Source organism: Castor canadensis, chromosome 12 (assembly GCF_047511655.1).
Source record: "Castor canadensis chromosome 12, mCasCan1.hap1v2, whole genome shotgun sequence".
Lineage (NCBI taxonomy): Eukaryota > Metazoa > Chordata > Mammalia > Rodentia > Castoridae > Castor > Castor canadensis.
The window spans coordinates 14,548,245-14,568,271 of record NC_133397.1 but is presented as its reverse complement, the minus strand read 5'-3'; positions in this window follow the sequence as shown (position 1 = coordinate 14,568,271).

The following is a 20,027-nucleotide window of genomic DNA, read 5'->3' as shown; positions in this document are numbered from 1 at the left end:
CATTCCTCCCATCCCCTTTTTAGGAAAATTTCAACAGTTTTCATAATTACCTAGAAAAAGAACTCTTTGAACAGACAGGATGGCTCAGTATTTCCTGAATAGTTACTAGCTATTAATAGGCACACATTTCCATCAGTCCCAGGCCCCTTGGAAAGTCAGCACAGGCAAGTGATTTTCAAACTTGGGAGCACTTAAGAATCTTCTGAGCTTGTTGAAACTGCATAATTTCAAACCTTACTTCAGAGACTCCGTTATAGGACACAAGGAATTTGTGTAAACGCATGCTTGTGAGCGTATTTGGCAAAAATCCTAGGTAGTTCTGTTACTAGTTTTAAAAAGATCACACTACGAAACCTGGCTTACACATTAGCAACAGGTAAATTTTCCTATGTGTCACAAACAAAGCCTACTTGATTGGAGTAGAAGCATCGAACACCCGATGCTGCTCAAGGTAATTCTGACTTTGTCTGCTTCCATCTCCTAATATGGAGCTACTAAACTTAATTCTTGATTCTGACAACTGTAGACTTGGTGTTCACATGAAGTTTTTCTAGGATTTGGACTTTTGCTTCTTCTTTACACATTACGCTTGACTTATGCAGTAATAGTAGTGTCTTTGATTACCTCAGGTAGGTATTTTGTACTTCACAAAACCAAATATCTACCCTGCATCACTAGCCTTGGCTTGGTTCCCTTAGTGGTGAGTATGACAATTATGTGTCTGTACAGTCTGGTGAGATTATGAATGGCTGTTATAATTATTTCTACCATCTATTTTTAACACTTGTGCTTTCAAAATGAACATGTATTACATCCATGGGAATCAAGAAACAACAAGAAGAAAGAATGAAAGAGAGGAAGAAAGGAAGAAAGAAAACAAAGGGAACAAATAAAGAAAAGAAAAGAATGAAATGAGGAAAGAGGAAAAAGAAATTTTTCTCATTCCCAAATATAACCTTTTGAGAAGATCTTTAACATCCCTGATACAGTTGGTTAGGTCATTTTCTGTAGCTTCTCCATTCTGAACAAGTCTTTAAATGCCTCTTAAAATTTCTTAGGCCACATAATGGATGTATAACAGTTTATCAACCTTTCCTCAATTTCTTTTGACCTTGAAAGTGAGCTTTTTACACTTACCAACTTTTTTCAAACCCGGGAACCACAACACTGATTTTTATGCCATAAGCTACATTGTTTAGGTGTCAAGTTGGTCAAGTTACCTCCACTCTCACCCTCTCCCCTCTTCCTCAGTTGAAAATGACTTCATTTGTTTCACACTGTGTTTTTAAAGACTGAAGTCTTAACATGGTTTTAAGCATGAGTATTCTTTTCTTTATTTACTTCTCTGGCCTTAATTTTGCACTACTGCCATCTTCTCTCTCAACAGAAACTCACGTGCTCCTTCTTTGGTTAGAACACTTTCTCTTTCTCCTCCTTTCTTTGCCTGTTTTAATTCTCATTCTTCTCTTCAGATCATATAACTTTACGGAGAAAATAAAGCAGATATTAATGCCTTGGATTCTGAACAAGTCAAACCTTCTTATTTTAAATTTCATATTAATGTGCTCTGACTTTTTGAAATTGTAACTTCATATTTGTGTGATTCTTTTATTGGCATCCATCTGCCAGTTTCATGCCCATGTGTCTGGTTTTGTTCAACATTGAGACCCAGCTTCTAGCACTATGTCTAGTACACAGCAGGAACTATTTCTTATCTGAATTATCATGTTTTCTGAATTAAAGAATTAAGTTAAATTCAAGAATACCTATGACAGTTGTGATAAATATTAGTATGACTATAGTAGCTTTCAGAATGAGCATTGCTTACCTGCCTTTGCCCCTTGTAGTCAGAGAGTATTGCTAGTTACTGTTAGATCAGATAGGCCACTAGATCAGATGTTTAACAATAACTGAAAAAGCTTTTACACTCAACACTTTATAAGAACAATCAGATAATCCATTTAGAAGACATTTAGAAGATAGACATGTAATTACTATGTTGTTTGCATATGTGCAATTAAGTATAAATAATTGCCCACTAATAATAGGATTTAAAAATTATCACATTAACTTACTATTTATTGATCAAGCTAAATCTACTTCAAATCTGCCTTCCCCATCTCTGCCTACACTGGCTGCCAGGAAATCCAGTCTTAGTCATGTTTGACTGCAGGCTTTTCCAGGGACTCTTGTCCTGGCTTTTGCTCTTGAGGCAGCTGAACATCTCCCACTTGTGACTCTTATTTATTTGTTTACTTTTGCAGTGCTGGTGATTGAACCCATGGCCCTTTGCACAGTAGTCAAGTGCTTTACCTCTCTTCCTTTCCCTTGGATAGGATTGGAATAAGCACACATTAATATAAATCATTTACTTTATAATAAATAATTTTGTACATATGTGCCTGTATAATGACTAATATGGGTTAACATCTCAGATTACATTTCCTTTTCATTACTTAGGTGATAAGAGTTTTCAGTTGGGTTTCTTAGTAAGTAATTCTGATCAGGTCTGAACAGTATATATTGTGTTAGATTCCACTCATTTCCTATAGTATTAGAAGTATGTTGGAATGTCTGTCTACTTTTGAATTTACTAAAACACAACCATTAGAAACTGATTTTTAAAGCATCATTTGTTTTCTACAAAGTTTTAATTCCCTTAAGACAGATGGTTTGTTAGTGATTCTTTTTTTTTCTTTTATTATTCATATGTGCATACAAGGCTTGGGTCATTTCTCCCCCCTGCCCCCACCCCCTCCCTTACCAGCCACTCCGCCCCCTCCCTCTCCCCCACCCTCAATACCCAGCAGAAACTATTTTGCCCTTATTTCTAATTTTGTTGTAGAGAGAGTATAAGCAATAATAGGAAGGAACAAGGGTTTTTGCTGGTTGAGATAAGGATAGCTACACAGGGCATTGACTCACATTGATTTTCTGTGCGTGGGTGTTACCTTCTAGGTTAATTCTTTTTGATCTAACCTTTTCTCTAGTTTCTGGTCCCCTTCTCCTATTGGCCTCAGTTGCTTTTAAGGTATTTGCTTTAGTTTCTCTGCATTAAGGGCAACAAATGCTAGCTAATTTTTTAGGTGTCTTACCTATCCTCACACCTACCTTATGTGCTCTCGCTTTTATCATGTGCTCAAAGTCCAATCCCCTTGTTGTGTTTGCCCTTGATCTAATGTCCACATATGAGGGAGAACATATGATTTTTGGTCTTTTGGGCCAGGCTAACCTCACTCAGAATGATGTTCTCCAATTCCATCCATTTACCAGCGAATGATAACATTTTGTTCTTCTTCATGGGTGCATAGAATTCCATTGTGTATAGATACCACATTTTCTTAATCCATTCTTCAGTGCTGGGGCATCTTGGCTGTTTCTATAACTTGGCTATTGTGAATAGTGCAGCAATAAACACGGGTGTGCAGGTGCCTCTGGAGTAACCTGTGTCACAGTCTTTTGGTTATATCCCCAAGAGTGGTATTGCTGGATCAAATGATAGATCAATGTTTAGCTTTTTAAGTAGCCTCCAAATTTTTTTCCAGAGTGGTTGTACTAGTTTACATTCCCACCAACAGTGTAAGAGGGTTCATTTTTCCCCGAATCCTTGCCAACACCTGTTTGTTGGTGGTGTTGCTAATGATGGCTATTTTAACAGGAGTGAGGTGGAATCTTAGTGTGGTTTTAATTTGCATTTCCTTTATTGCTAGAGATGGTGAGCATTTTTTCATGTGTTTTTGGCCATTTTTTTTTCATTTTTCTTTTATTATTCATATGTGCATACAAAGCTTGGTTCATTTCTCCCCCCTGCCCCCACCCCATCCCTTACCAAACACTCCGCCCCCTCCCTCTCCCCCACCCTCAATACCCAGCAGAAACTATTTTGCCCTTATTTCTAATTTTGTTGTAGAGAGAGTATAAGCAATAATAGGAAGGAACAAGGGTTTTTGCTGGTTGAGATAAGACAGCTATACAGGGCATTGACTCACATTGATTTCCTGTGTGTGGGTGTTACCTTCTAGGTTAATTCCTTTTGATCTAACCTATTCTCTAGTTCCTGGTCCCCTTCTCCTATTGGCCTCACTTGCTTTAAGGTATCTGCTTTAGTTTCTCTGCATTAAGGGCAACAAATGCTAGCTAGTTTTTTAGGTGTCTTACCTATCCTCACCCCTCCCTTGTGTGCTTTGGCTTTTATCATGTGCTCAAAGTCCAATCCCCTTGTTGTGTTTGCCCTTGATCTAATGTCCACATATGAGGGAGAACATACGATTTTTGGTCTTTTGGGCCAGGCTAACCTCACTCAGAATGATGTTCTCCAATTCCATCCATTTATCAGCGAATGATAACATTTTGTTCTTCTTCATGGGTGCATAGAATTCCATTGTGTATAGATACCACATTTTCTTAGTCCATTCTTCAGTGGTGGGGCATCTTGGCTGTTTCCATAACTTAGCTATTGTGAATAGTGCCGCAATAAACATAGGTGTGCAGGTGCCTCTGGAGTAACCTGTGTCACAGTCTTTTGGTTATATCCCCAAGAGTGGTATTGCTGGATCAAATGGTAGATCCATGTCTAGCTTTTTAAGTAGCCTCCAAATTTTTTTCCAGAGTGGTTGTACTAGTCTACATTCCCACCAACAGGGTGGGAAAAGAGGGTTCCCTTTTCCCCGCATCCATGCCAACACCTGTTGTTGGTGGTGTTGCTGATGATGGCTATTCTAACAGGGGTGAGGTGGAATCTTAGCGTGGTTTTAATTTGCATTTCCTTTATTGCTAGAGATGGTGAGCATTTTTTCATGTGTTTTCTGGCCATTTGAATTTCTTCTTTTGAGAAAGTTCTGTTTAGTTCACTTGCCCATTTCTTTATTGGTTCATTAGTTTTGGGAGAATTTAGTTTTTTAAGTTCCCTGTATATTCTGGTTATCAGTCCTTTGTCTGATGTATAGTTGGCAAATATTTTCTCCCACTCTGTGGGTGTTCTCTTCAGTTTAGAGACCATTTCTTTTGATGAACAGAAGCTTTTTAGTTTTATGAGGTCCCATTTATCTATGCTATCTCTTAGTTGCTGTGCTGCTGGGGTTTCGTTGAGAAAGTTCTTACCTATACCTACTAACTCCAGAGTATTTCCTACTCTTTCCTGTATCAACTTAAGAGTTTGGGGTCTGATATTAAGATCCTTGATCTTAAGAGTTAATCTTGGTATAGGGTGATATACATGGATCTAGTTTCAGTTTTTTGCAGACTGCTAACCAGTTTTCCCAGCAGTTTTTGTTGAAGAGGCTGCTATTTCTCCATCGTATATTTTTAGCTCATTTGTCAAGACAAGTTGGTTATAGTAGTGTGGCTTCATATCTGGATCCTCTATTCTGTTCCACTTGTTTTCATGTCTGTTTTTGTGCCAGTACCATGCTGATTTTATTGTTATTGCTTTGTAATATAGTTTGAAGTCAGGTATTGTGATACCTGCTGCATTGTTCTTTTGACTGAGTATTGCCTTGGCTATTCATGGCCTCTTGTGTTTCCATATAAATTTAACAGTAGATTTTTCAATCTCTTTAATGAATGTCATTGGAATTTTGATGGGAATTGCATTAAACATGTAGATTACTTTTGGGAGTATCGACATTTTTACAATGTTGATTCTACCAATCCATAAGCATGGTAGGTCTCTCCACTTTCTATAGTCTTCCTCAATCTCTTTCTTCAGAAGTGTATAGTTTTCCTTGTAGAGGTCTTTCACATCTTTTGTTAGGTTTACACCTAGGTATTTGATTTTTTTTGAGGCTACTGTAAATGGAATTGTTTTCATACATTCTTTTTCCGTTTGCTCATTGTTAGTGTATAGAAATGCTAATGATTTTTCTATGTTGATTTTATATCCTGCTACCTTACTTAGCTATTGATGATGTCTAGAAGCTTCTGAGTAGAGTTTTTTGGGTCTTTAGGTATAGGATCATGTCGTCTGCAAATAGGGATATTTTGACAGTTTCTTTACCTATTTGTATTCCTTTTATTCCTTCTTCTTGCCTAATTGCTCTGGCTAGGAATTCCAGTACTATGTTGAATAGGAGTGGAGATAGTGGGTATCCTTGTCTGGTTCCTGATTTTAGAGGGAATGGTTTCAGTTTTTCTCCGTTAAGTATAATGCTGGCTGCAGGTTTGTCATATATAGCTTTTATAATGTTGAGGTACTTTCCTTCTATTCCTAGTTTTCTTAGAGCTTTTATCGTGAAATGGTGTTGGATCTTATCAAAGGCTTTTTCTGCATCTATTGAGATGATCAAGTGGTTTTTGTCTTTGCTTCTGTTAATGTGGCTTATTACATTTATTGATTTTCATATGTTGAACCACCCCTGCATCCCTGGGATGAAGCCTACCTGGTCGTGGTGAATAATCTTTTTGATGTGTTGTTGAATTCGGTTTGCCATTATTTTGTTGAGGATTTTTGCATCAATGTTCATTAAGGAGATTGGCCTATAGTTCTCCTTTTTGGAGGTGTCTTTGCCTGGTTTTGGGATAAGTATAATACTGGCTTCATAAAATGTGTTTGGCAGTTTTCCTTCCCTTTCTATTTTGTGGAACAGTTTAAGGAGGGTTGGTATCAGTTCTTCTTTAAAGGTCTGATAGAATTCAGCAGAGAATCCATCAGGTCCTGTACTTTTCTTTTTGGGGAGACTCTTGATTGCTGCTTCAATTTCATTTTGTGTTATAGATCTATTCAGGTGATTAATTTCCTCTTGGTTCAGTTTTGGATGCTCATATATATCTAGAAATCTGTCCATTTCTTTTAGATTTTCAAATTTATTTGAATATAGATTCTCGAAGTAGTCTCTGATGATTTCTTGGACTTCCATAGTGTTTGTTGTTATCTCCCCTTTTGCATTTCTGATTCTACTAATTTGGGTTTTTTCTCTCCTCATTTTAGTCAGGTTTGCCAGGGATCTGTAGATCTTTGTTTATTTTTTCAAAGAACCAACTTTTTGTTTCATTAATTCTTTGTATGGTTTTTTTGGTTTCTATTTCATTGATTTCAGGTCTTATTTTTATTATTTCTCTCCTTCTACTTGGTTTAGGATTTGCTTGTTCTTGTTTTTCTAGGAGTTTGGTGCCCTAGGATATGATCTATTTTGGAGAAGGTTCCATGGGCTGCTGAGAAGAATGTATATTGTGTAGAAGTTGGATGAAATGTTCTGTAAACATCAAGTAGGTCCATTTGATCTATTGTATATTTTAGATCTTGGATTTCTTTATTGATTTTTTGTTTGGATGACCTATCTATTGATGATAATGGGGTGTTAAAGTCTCCTACAACCACTGTGTTGCATTAATATATGCTTTTAGGTCTTTCAGGGTATGTTTGATGAAATTTGGTGCGTTGACATTGGGTGCATACAGGTTGATGATTATTATTTCCTTTTGGTCTATTTCCCCTTTTGTTAGTATGGAATGTCCTTCTTTATCTTGTTTGATCAATGTGGGTTTGAAGTCTACTTTGTCAGAGATAAGTATTGCTACTCCTGCCTGTTTTCGGGGGCCATTGGTTTTGCAAGTCTTCTTCCAGATTTTCATCCTAAGCCTATTCTTATTTCTATCTGTGAGATGGGTCTCCTGTAAGCAACAAATTGTTGGATCTTCCTTTTTAATCCATTTCGTTAAGCGGTGCCTTTTGATGGGTGAATTAAGTCCTTTAACATTAAGTGTTAGTACTGATTGGTATGTGGTGATTCCTGTCATTTAGTTGTCTTAGTTGTTTGAAGGTTTGATTGTGTGTACCTAAATTGAGGTTACTCTCTACTTTCTTGCTTTTTCTTTTCCTGTGGTTTGGTGCTGCCTGTCTTTTCATGGTTAAGTTGGGTTTCACTTTCTGTGTGCAGAATCCCTTGAAGAATCTTTTGTAGTTGTGGCTTTGTGGTCACATATTGTTTTAGTTTATGCTTATCATGGAAGACTTTTATTGCTCCATCTATTTTGAATGTTAGTTTTGCTGGGTAGAGTATCCTGGGGTTGAAGTTATTTTCATTCAGTGCCCGGAAGATCTCACCCCACGTTCTTCTTGCTTTTAATGTTTCTTTTGAGAAGTCTGCTGTGATTTTGATGAGTTTACCTTTGTATGTTACTTGTTTTTTCTCTCTTACAGCCTTCAATATTCTTTCCTTAGTTTCTGAACTTGTTGTTTTAATGATGATATGTTGTGAGGTAGTTCTATTTTGATCTGGTCTGTTTGGTGTCCTGGAGGCCTCTTGTATCTGTATGGGAATATCTTTTTCTAGATTTGGGAAATTTTCCGTTATTATTTTGTTGAATATATTACTCATTCCCTTTGCTTGCACCTCTTCTCTTTCTTTGATGCCCATGATTCTCAAGTTTGATCTTTTGATGGAGTCAGTGAGTTCTTGCATTTTCTTTTCACAGGTCTTGAGTTGTTTAATTAATAGTTCTTTGGTTTTAACTTTAATTACCATGTCATCTTCAAATTCTGAGATTCTGTCTTCTGTTTGTTCTGTTCTGCTGGATTGGCCTTCTGTTTTGTTTTGCAATTCTGTTTCATTCTTTTTTCTGAGTTTTCCATATCCTGGGTGGTTTCCTCTTTAATGTTGTCTATTTTTGTCCTGAGTTCATTTATCCATTTATTCATCGTGTTCTCTTTTTCACTTTGGTATTTATACAGTGCTTCTATGGTTTCCTTTATTTCTTCTTTTGCTTTTTCAAATTCTCTATTTTTGTTGTCTCGGAATTTCTTGAGTGTCTCCTGTACATTTTGGTTGACCCTATCCAGTATCATCTCTATAAGATTCTCATTGAGTATCTGTAGTATGTCTTCTTTTAAATTATTCTTGTGGACTTCATTGGGTCCTTTGGCATAGTTTATTTTCATTTTGTTGGAGTCTGGATCTGAGTTTCTGTTTTCTTCATTCCCCTCTGGTTCCTGTACCAATTTTTTGCTGTGGGAAAACCGGTTTCCCTGTTTTTTCTGTCTTCCCGTGATTTTCCTTGGTGTTGTTACTGTCCCTGTACTGTGTGTAATTAAGTATTTTCTAGCTTGTAATAATAACAATGGTAATATTTAGAATGGAAGAGTGAGCTGAGATGGAAAGCAAGAAATTAAAGAAAAGGGGAAAACAAATACACAGACAAGAAGGAGAAAACAGAACAAAGTTTCAGACAAGAAAGTTTTAAAGGTATAAACAGGGAGTGTTAGTGTACTAATCGACAGTAAGCTGAACAGAAAGAGAGACAGAGAGAGGATTGAAATTCAAAAATAAAAAAAATAAAGATAAGAATAAAAATAAAAAATAAGTAAATGAAAGAAATATCTATATATAAAAATGAATTAAAATAAAATGGAAAATAGAAAATTAAAAAAAAAAAAGACAAAAAACCTCCAAGTTCAAATGCAATGAAATTTCAGTCTTAATAATTTGGGTGTCTGTCTCAGTCTCCAATCCTGGAGATGGTGCCTCAGATGTTGTTCTGTAGTTGTCTCATCAAAGGGGATGCATAAAGTAGAACAAAACTACACAAACACACACAAAAACCCCACCAAGTGTCCCAAGTTCAAATGCTATACAGTTTCAGTAAGTTTTTCAGCATGCAGGTGTAATTCGTTTGTTCTCTCATCAAAGGTAGGGAGAAAAAGAAAAAAAAAGTCTGGAGACAGTTCTGAGAATGGTATCTGCAGCTGTGGCTTGCCTGCCCGCTGCTGTCAGCCTGCTGTTGCTGGCGGTGTTTATGCAGATCTCTGGGGTGAGCTTAGCACTCACCTGGCCCCACAGGCTTTGTTTGTTCAGAGTTCTCCTGTGCGGGAGCCTCTGCTGTAGGCTTTCCCCTTTCCAAGCACTGGGAAAGGTGACACTGCACTCACATTGTCAGGCCTGCGTGTTTATTTACCGTTCATGTGGGAGGTGGGTCTTCCCCCCTCTCCTGTGGAGTTTTCCTCCCACTGCCGCTTTCACAAGCTTTCCTGCTCTTGATTACTGGGTGGTGCTGCTGTTCCTGCCAGCCGCCATGTTTGTTCACAGTTCACGTGTGAAGTGGGTCTTCCCTCCTTCTCCTGTGGAGTTTTCCTCCCTCTGCCACTCTTACAAGCTTTCCCGCTCCTGGTTGCTGGGAGCACGCCTCCTCTCCTGCCAGAGCCTCTCCGGCCTGCCCGGCTTGTTTATTTACAGTCCCGGGAAGGATTCCCTTCCCCCAATCTTCAGCGCTCAGTGCACCCTACCCTCTTTCCAGCATGTCTTTATTGTTCTTACTGCTTATCACTCAGTTTCTCTTTTTTCCCCGGGTGGAGGTCAGTCTGTCCAGGGGCTATGCTGCTCTGGCCCAGGATTGTCTGTGGGAGTACCATGGTACCGCGAAGCTCACCTGGTTCGCGTCTTCCCAAGCCGTCTGGGCACGGGCAACTGGCGGCCTGGGCGCCCTCCTGGTTTCTCCATTTAACGTGAAGTGGAGATTCTCTGCGCCGGCTGGAAAAGTGGAGGTGTCAAAGTTATGCCTCTTCTCAGCGATTATGCCTGCAAAGTGTGTCTCCAGCATCTCTCCAAGATTTCACTATAGGAGGCTTGCTTTCTGCTTCCTCCCTCTAGCTGCCATCTTGGAATCTCCCTAGTGATTCTTAACTGGAGGGTCATTTCCTCTACTAGGGGACATTTGGCAGATATCTTTGATTCTCATAACAGGAGGGGTGTTTTTTTTTTTTTTATGAAGACAAGCAGCACTTTTATTTTTTCACAGTCAAACATACTTTTCCCTGTTTCTTTTTTATCCTTTTTTTTTAACTGTTAAGCTGGGGGTACATAAGAGCATTTACAGTGTTCTTATAATACATCAAATAGATCATACTTGAATTTACCCCCTCCATCATTCTTTTTTTTTTCCATTTTTCTTTTATTATTCATATGTGCATACAAGGCTTGGTTCATTTCTCCCCCCTGTCCCCACCCCCTCCCTTACCACCCACTCTACCCACTCCCTCTACCCCCCTCAATACCCAGCAGAAACTATTTTGCCCTTATCTCTAATTTATTGAAGGGAGAGTATAAGCAATAATAGGAAGGAACAACTGTTTTTGCTGGTTGAGATAAGGATAGCTATACAGGGAGTTGACACACATTGATTTCCTGTGCGTGGGTGTTACCTTCTAGGTTAATTCTTTTTGATCTAAACTTTTTTCTAGTTCCTGTTCCCCTTTTCCTATTGGCCTCAGTTGCTTTAAGGTATCTGCTTTAGTTTCTCTACAATAAGGGCAACAAATGCTAGCTAGTTTTTTAGGTGTCTTACCTATCCTCACCCCTCCCTTGTGCGCTCTCGCTTTTATCATGTGCTCATAGTCCAATCCCCTTGTTGTGTTTGCCCTTGATCTAATGTCCACATATGAGGGAGAACATACGATTTTTGGTTTTTTGAGCCAGGCTAACCTCACTCAGAATGATGTTCTCCAATTCCATCCATTTACCAGCGAATGATAACATTTCGTTCTTCTTCATGGGTGCATAAAATTCCATTGTGTATAGATACCACATTTTCTTAATCCATTCATCAGTGCTGGGGCATTTTGGCTGTTTCCATAACTTGGCTTGTGAATAGTGGCACAATAAATGTGGGTGTGCAGGTGCCTCTGGAGTAACCTGTGTCACAGTCTTTTGGGTATATCCCCAAGAGTGGTATTGCTGGATCAAATGGTAGATCGATGTCCAGCTTTTTAAGTAGCCTCCAAATTTTTTTCCAGAGTGGTTGTACTAGTCTACATTCCCACCAACAGTGTAAGAGGGTTCCTTTTTCCCACATCCTCACCAACACCTGTTGTTGGTGGTGTTGCTGATGATGGCTATTCTAACAGGGGTGAGGTGGAATCTTAGCGTGGTTTTAATTTGCATTTCTTTTATTGCTAGAGATGGTGAGCATTTTTTCATGTGTTTTCTGGCCATTTGAATTTCTTCTTTTGAGAAAGTTCTGTTTATTTCACTTGCCCATTTCTTTATTGGTTCATTAGTTTTGGGAGAATTTAGTTTTTTAAGTTCTCTGTATATTCTGGTTATCAGTCCTTTGTCTGATGTATAGTTGGCAAATATTTTCTCCCACTTTGTGGGTGTTCTCTTCAGTTTAGAGACCATTTCTTTTGATGAACAGAAGCTTTTTAGTTTTATGAGGTCCCATTTATCTATGCTATCTCTTAGTTGCTGTGCTGCTGGGGTTTCATTGAGAAAGTTCTTACCTATACCTACTAACTCCAGAGTATTTCCTACTCTTTCTTGTATCACCCTAGGAGTTTGTGGTCTGATATTAAGATCCTTGATCCATTTTGAGTTAATCTTGGTATAGGGTGATATACATGGATCTAGTTTCAGTTTTTTTGCAGACTGCTAACCAGTTTTCCCAGCAGTTTTTGTTGAAGAGGCTGCTATTTCTCCATCGTATATTTTTAGCTCCTTTGTCAAAGATAAGTTGCTCATAGTTGTGTGGCTTCATATCTGGATCCTCTATTCTGTTCCACTGGTCTTCACGTCTGTTTTTGTGCCAGTACCATGCTGTTTTTATTGTTATTGCTTTGTAATATAGTTTGAAGTCAGGTATTGTGATACTTCCTGCATTGTTCTTTTGACTGAGTATTGCCTTGGCTATTCATGGCCTCTGTGTTTCCATATAAATTTAACAGTAGATTTTTCAATCTCTTTAATGAATGTCATTGGAATTTTGAAGGGAATTGCATTAAACATGTAGATTACTTTTGGGAGTATTGACATTTTTACTATGTTGATTCTACCAATCCATGAGCCTGGGAGATCTCTCCACTTTCTATAGTCTTCCTCAATCTCTTTCTTCAGAATTTTGTAGTTTTCCTTGTAGAGGTTATTTCCATCTTTTGTTAGGTTTACACCTAGGTATTTGATTTTTTTTGAGGCTATTGTAAATGGAATTGTTTTCATACATTCTTTTTCCGTTTGCTCATTGTTTGTGTATAGAAATGCTAATGATTTTTCTATGTTGATTTTATATTTGCTACCTTGCTATAGCTATTGATGATGTCTAGAAGCTTCTGAGTAGAGTTTTTTGGGTCTTTAAGGTATAGGATCATGTCATGTGCAAATAGGGATATTTTGACAGTTTCTTTACCTATTTGTATTCCTTTTATTCCTTCTTCTTGCCTAATTGCTCTGGCTAGGAATTCCAGTACTATGTTGAAGAGGAGTGGAGATAGTGGCCATCCTTGTCTGGTTCCTGATTTTAGAGGGAATGGTTTTAATTTTTCTCCATTAAGTATAATGCTGGCTGTAGGTTTGTCATATATAGCTTTTATAATGTTGAGGAACTTTCCTTCTATTCCTAGTTTTCTTAGAGCTTTTATCATGAAATGATGTTGGATCTTATCAAAGCCTTTTTCTGCATCTATTGAGATGATCAAGTGGTTTTTGTCTTTGCTTCTGTTAATGTGGTTTGTTACATTTATTGATTTTTGTATGCTGAACCACCCCTGCATCCCTGGGATGAAGCCTACTTGGTCGTGGTGAATAATCTTTTTGATGTGTTGTTGAATTCGGTTTGCCATTATTTTGTTGAGGATTTTTGCATCAATGTTCATTAAGGAGATTGGCCTATAGTTCTCCTTTTTGGAGGTGTCTTTGCCTGGTTTTGGGATAAGTATAATACTGGCTTCATAAAATGTGTTTGGCAGTTTTCCTTCCCTTTCTATTTTGTGGAACAGTTTAAGGAGGGTTGGTATCAGTTCTTCTTTAAAGGTCTGATAGAATTCAGCAGAGAATCCATCAGGTCCTGGGCTTTTGTTTTTGGGGAGACTCTTGATTGCTGCTTCAATTTCATTTTGTGTCATAGGTCTATTCAGGTGATTAATTTCCTCTTGGTTCATTTTTGGATGATCATATGTATCTAGAAATCTGTCCATTTCTTTTAGATTTTCAAATTTATTTGAATATAGGTTCTCAAAGTAGTCTCTGATGATTTCCTGGACCTCCATGGTGTTTGTTGTTATCTCTCCTTTTGCATTCCTCATTCTACTAATTTGGGTTTTTTCTCTCCTCATTTTAGTCAGGTTTGCCAGGGATCTATTGATCTTGTTTATTTTTTCAAAGAACCAACTTTTTGTTTCATTAATTCTTTGTATGGTTTTTTTGGTTTCTATTTTGTTGATTTCAGGTCTTATTTTTATTATTTCTCTCCTTCTATTTGTTTTGGGATTTGCTTGTTCTTGTTTTTCTAGGAGTTTGAGATGTATCATTAGGTCATTGATTTGGGATCTTTCAATCTTTTTAATATATGCATTCATGGCTATAAACTTTCCTCTCAAGACTGCCTTAGCTGTGTCCCATAGGTTCCGGTAGGTTGTATTTTCATTTTCATTGACTTCCAGGAGCTTTTTAATTTCCTCTTTTATTGCATCGATGATCCATTCTTTATTAAGTAATGAGTTATTTAGTTTCCAGCTGTTTGCATGTTTTTTGTCTTTACTTTTGTTGTGAGTTCTACTTTTACTGCATTGTGGTCAGATAGTATGTACGGTATTATTTCTATTTTCTTATATTTGCTGAGGCTTGCTTTGTACCCTAGGATATGATCTATTTTGGAGAAGGTTCCATGGGCTGCTGAGAAGAATGTATATTGTGTAGAGGTTGGATAAAATGTTCTGTAGACATCTACTTGGTCCACTTGATCTATTGCATATTTTAGATCTTGGATTTCTTTATTGAGTTTTTGTTTGGATGACCTATCTATTGATGATAGTGGAGTGTTAAAGTCTCCCACAACCACTGTGCTGGCGTTTATATATGCTTTTATGTCTTTCAGGGTATGTTTGATGAAATTGGGTGCATTGACATTGGGTGCGTACAGATTGATGATTATTATTTCCTTTTGGTCTATTTCCCCTTTTATTAGTATGGAATGTCCTTTATCTAATTTGATCAATGTAGGTTTGAAGTCTACTTTGTCAGAGATAAGTATTGCTACTCCTGCTTGTTTTCAGGGGCCATTGGCTTGGTAAATCTTTTTCCAGCCTTTCATCCTAAGCATATGCTTATTTCTGTCAGTGAGATGAGTCTCCTGTAAGCAACAAATTGTTGGATCTTCTTTTTTAATCCATTTTGTCAAACAGTGTCTTTTGATGGGTGAATTAAGTCCATTAACATTAAGCATTAGTACTGATAGGTATGTGGTGATTCCTGCCATTTAGTTGTCTTAGTTGTTTGAAGGTTTGATTGTGTGTACCTAAATTGATGTTACTCTCTATTGTCTTGCTTTTTCTTATCCTGTTGTTTGGTGCTGCCTGTCTTTTCATGGTTAAGTTGGGTGTCACTTTCTGTGTGCAGGATCCCTTGCCGAATCTTTTGTAGTTGTGGCTTTGTGGTCACATATTGTTTTAGTTTATGCTTATCATGGAAGACTTTTATTGCTCCATCTATTTTGAATGATAGCTTTGTTGGGTAGAGTATCCTGGGGTTGAAGTTATTTTCATTCAGTGCCCAGAAGATCTCACCCCACGCTCTTCTTGCTTTTAATGTTTCTGTTGAGAAGTCTGCTGTGATTTTGATGAGTTTACCTTTGTATGTTACTTGTTTTTTCTCTCTTACAGCCTTCAATATTCTTTCCTTAGTTTCTGAACTTGTTGTTTTAATGATGATATGTTGGGAGGTAGTTTTATTTTGGTCTGGTCTGTTTGGTGTCCTGGAGGCCTCTTGCATTTGTATGGGAATATCTTTCACTAGATTTGGAAATTTTCCGTTATTATTTTGTTGAATACATTACGCATTCCCTTTGCTTGCACCCCTTCTCCTTCTTCGATGCCCATGATTCTCAAGTTTGGTCTTTTGATGGAGTCAGTGAGTTCTTGCATTTTCTTTTCACAGGTCTTGTGTTGTTCAATTAATAGTTCTTCGGTCTTTCCTTTAATTACCATTGCATCTTCAAGTTCTGAGATTCTGTCTTCTGTTTGTTCTATTCTCCTGGATTGGCCTTCTGTTTTGTTTTGCAGTTCTGTTTCGTTCTTTTTTCTGAGGTTTTCCATATCCTGGCAGTTTTCTTCTTTGTTGTGGTCTATTTTTGTCCTGAGTTCATTTATCCATTTATTCATTGTGTTCTCTCTTTCACTTTGGTGTTTATACAGTGCTTCTATGGTTTCCTTTATTTCTTCTTTTGCTTTTTCAAATTCTCTGTTTTTATTGTCTTGGAATTTCTTGAGTGTCTCCTGTACATTTTGGTTGACCCTATCCAGTGTCATCTCTATAAAATTCTCATTGAGTACTTGTAGTATGTCTTCTTTTAAATTATTCTTGTGGGCTTCATTGGGTCCTTTGGCATAGTTTATCTTCATTTTGTTGGAGTCTGGATCTGAGTTTCTGTTCTCTTCATTCCCCTCTGGTTCCTGTACTAATTTTTTGCTGTGGGGAAACTGGTTTCCCTGTTTTTTCTGTCTTCCCATCATTGTCCTTGGTGTTGTTACTGTCCCTGTACTGTGTGTAATTAAGTATTTTCTAGCTTGTAATAATAACAATGGTAATATTTAGAATGGAAGAATGAGCTGAGATGGAAAGCAAGAAGTTAAAGAAAAGGGGAAAACAAATATACAGACAAGAGGGAGAAAGCAGAACAAGGTATCAGACAAGAGCGTTTCAAAGGTATAAACAGGGAGTGTTAGTGTACTAATCGACAGTAAGCTGAACAGACATTAGAGAGACAGAGAGAGGCTTGAAAATTGAAGATAAAAAAATAAAAAATAAGTAAATGAAAGTAATATGTATATATAAAAATGAATTAAAATAAAATGGAAAATAGAAAATTAAAAAAAAAACAAAACAAAAAACTTCCAAGTTTATATGCAATGCAGTTTCAGTCTTAATAATTTGGGTGTCCGTCTCAATCTCCAGTCCTGGAGTTGGTTCCTCAGATGTTGTTCTGTAGCTGTCTCATCAAAGGGGATGCATAAAGTAGAACAAAACTACACACTCACACACACACACACACGCACACACACACACACACACACACATACACACACAAAGCCCCACCAAGTGTCCCCAGTTCAAATGCAGTACAGTTTCAGTAAGTTTTTCGGCTTGCAGATATAATTCGGTTGTTCTCTCATCAAAGGTAGGGAGAAAAAGAAAAAAAAGCATCTGGAGACAGTTCTGAGAGTGGTATCTGAAACTGTGGCTTGCCTGCCTGCTGCTCTCAGTCTGTAGCTGGCGGCGTTATTTATGCAGATCTCTGGGGTGAGCTAGCACTCACCTGGTCCCACAGGCTTTGTTTGCTCAGAGTTCTCCTGTGCGGGAACCTCTGCTACAGGCTTTCCCCTTTCCAAGCACTGGGAAAGGTGACACTGCCCCCGCGTTGTCAGGCCTGCGTGTTTATTTACAGTTCATGTGGGAGGTGGGTCTTCTCCCCTCTCCTCTGAAGTTTTCTTCCCACTGCCACTTTCAGAAGCTTTCCTGCTCCTGCTTACTGGGTGGTGCTGCTGCTCCTGCCGGCCACCATGTTTGTTTACAGTTCACGTGGGAAGTGGGTCTTCCCTCCTCTCACAAGCTTCCCCGCTCCTGGTTGCTGGGCGTGCGCCCCGCTCCCACCAGAGGCTCTCCGGCCCGCCTGGCTTGTTTATTTACAGTCCCGGGAAGGATTCCCTTCCCCCAATGTTCAGCGCTCAGGGCGCCCCACCCTCTTTCCAGCGTGTCTTAACTGTTCTTATTGCTTATTACTCAGTTTCTCTTTTTTTCCCGGGTGGAGGTCAGTCTGTCCAGGGGGCTACGCTGCTCTGGCCCAGGCTTGTCTGTGGGGCTACCACGGTACCGCGAAGCTCACCTGGTCCACGTCTTCCCAAGCCGTATGGGCGCCGGCCACTGGCGGCCCCGGGGGCCCTCCTCGTTTCTCTGTTTAACGTGAAGTGGAGATTCTCTGCACCGGATGGAGTTGTGGAGGGGTCAAAGTTATGCCTTTTCTCAGTGATTATGCCTGCAAAGTGTGTCTCCAGCGTCTCTCCAAGATTTCACTATAGGAGGGTCGCTTTCTGCTTCCTACCTCTAGCCACCATCTTGGAATCCTCCTCATTCTCCTTTTTCCAGGAGGGGTGTTAATTGCTAAACATCCTAGAATGCACAGGACAGCTCTGCACATTCCCAACAAAGAATTATAGACCCTTAGCATCAAATGTGTGAAGGTTGAGGAACCCACCTTACGCAAATTGCTTAACCTTTTCAGACTTGTTTCCTCATCTCTGGAGTGAGAAGACAATTTCAACTTATGCAGCATGAATTACCAAGCATGTAAAGTCCTAAGAAAATAAACAGAATGATCCATGAAATAGAAACTAGTAGATGGCAGTTATAAGTATCACTAACAACATTAGAGCCATACGGTTTTTGAGAGCATGTTATCAACTCTCTTGTGCTGTGCACCTGTTGGACATCAATTCCCAGCAAAGGAAAGCACTCAGCTTTCCTTCCATTCTAGTCACTATGTGTGTGCTGGCTTTGCCCTGCCTGTTGTCAGGGTGACCCAAGCACAGTGTTTCAAATTTCTCTCTATACCTCTCCATTCCTGACCTAGGGTTTTTCTGAGTGGACCACTGTGGAATCCTGCTGTGACATGTTGCTGCAAATTAGCATCCTGAGGGCCACCTTGACACATGAGGTACTGATGAGTTAATGCTTCCTCCTGGGTGAATGGTTCAAAGACATATTTTATGGAGCTCTTAGGAAGTTTCTGAGTTTGCACCAGAAGTCCAAGCTGGAGTCAAATCCATAGTACACATATCCCTGCGTTAGGTTCTCCTCCTTCCTTGTTTTATTCCCCTTGTGTTTCACTTCTGATCCCTGGGATCATTTCCCAAATAAACTTGCATATAGGCCTTTTTCCTAAGCTCTGCTGCTAGGAAACCTTGAACATGACACTTCTCACTTGAAAGATTGGAAAAAGAGTCCCAGAAAGATGAGGAAAGTTGTCAAGGTCACATGGTTAGTGCTAAATGCAAAACAAGAAACAATTTGTAGCTGAGGTGTTTTTGTGCCCTTGTCACCACACCATAATTTCTCTCCATGTTATTGTATGGCTCAGTCTATCAATGCTATTTATGAGCTAAGTGTTTTGGTTATTATTAGGGACTGTTAAAATATGACAGGAAGGCATATGCTAATAAAAATGTGTGGGTTTCTGGAATGCCAGCAAAAACTGTTTATGCCATAGTTAAAAGATTATTTAAAGAATTTTAGGTGTTTTGCCATCTGGAATGTCTACAAAAATATAAAACTATATATCAAGTTTATATGATACTTAAATGTACTTATGTATATAATTGTATGTTTATAATGTTTGCATCACAAGAAGTACTAATGAAAAATTCCACCAATTTTTTAGGTTATTTGATTTTTCACAAAATCTTTAGGTCATTTAAAAACATTTTGAGTATGGCAAAAAAGAAATTGCATCTAATAGTGTTCAAAATTACTAACCAAATGTCTTATTAAGAAGGACTTAGAGGTTGTTCTTAAAGCATGTGTAATAAATCTGACACCTTAAGAGTAGGCACAAGTATATTGCTGTTTTATGTAGTATTTATATTAGCCTGTCTGTTCAACACAGACAGATCTTCTGCCACAAACTGATTTGCAATTTCTCTCTTTTTTTTAATTATCAACTGCCTTTATTTCCAGCTTTAAAAAATACCCTGCTGCAATTTCTCTTTACAAGTTGTAAATTCATGCCAAGTGGGAAGTGATTCATTAATCTGTGTTAATATTTATGAAAATGCATGTGGATGTGGAGCTTGAGACATCCTTGAGTCTAGATTACCTTGTTCAAGAGCATATCAACAGGATTACAATAACTGTTAAGGCTCAGTTTACTTACTTCTGTAATTTATCTCATGTTGTGGGACCAATCCATTATTTCCAGCATCCTTACTTTGTCCCTAAGGCCCCCATACTATGGAACAGGGCCTGTGTGTCAGGCTAAGTAACTTGGTCTGTGTCTTAAGAATACTGGCTAGGTAGAGTTGGTTTTAAAACAGCGGAATGACTTCAGGTATTTATTGTACC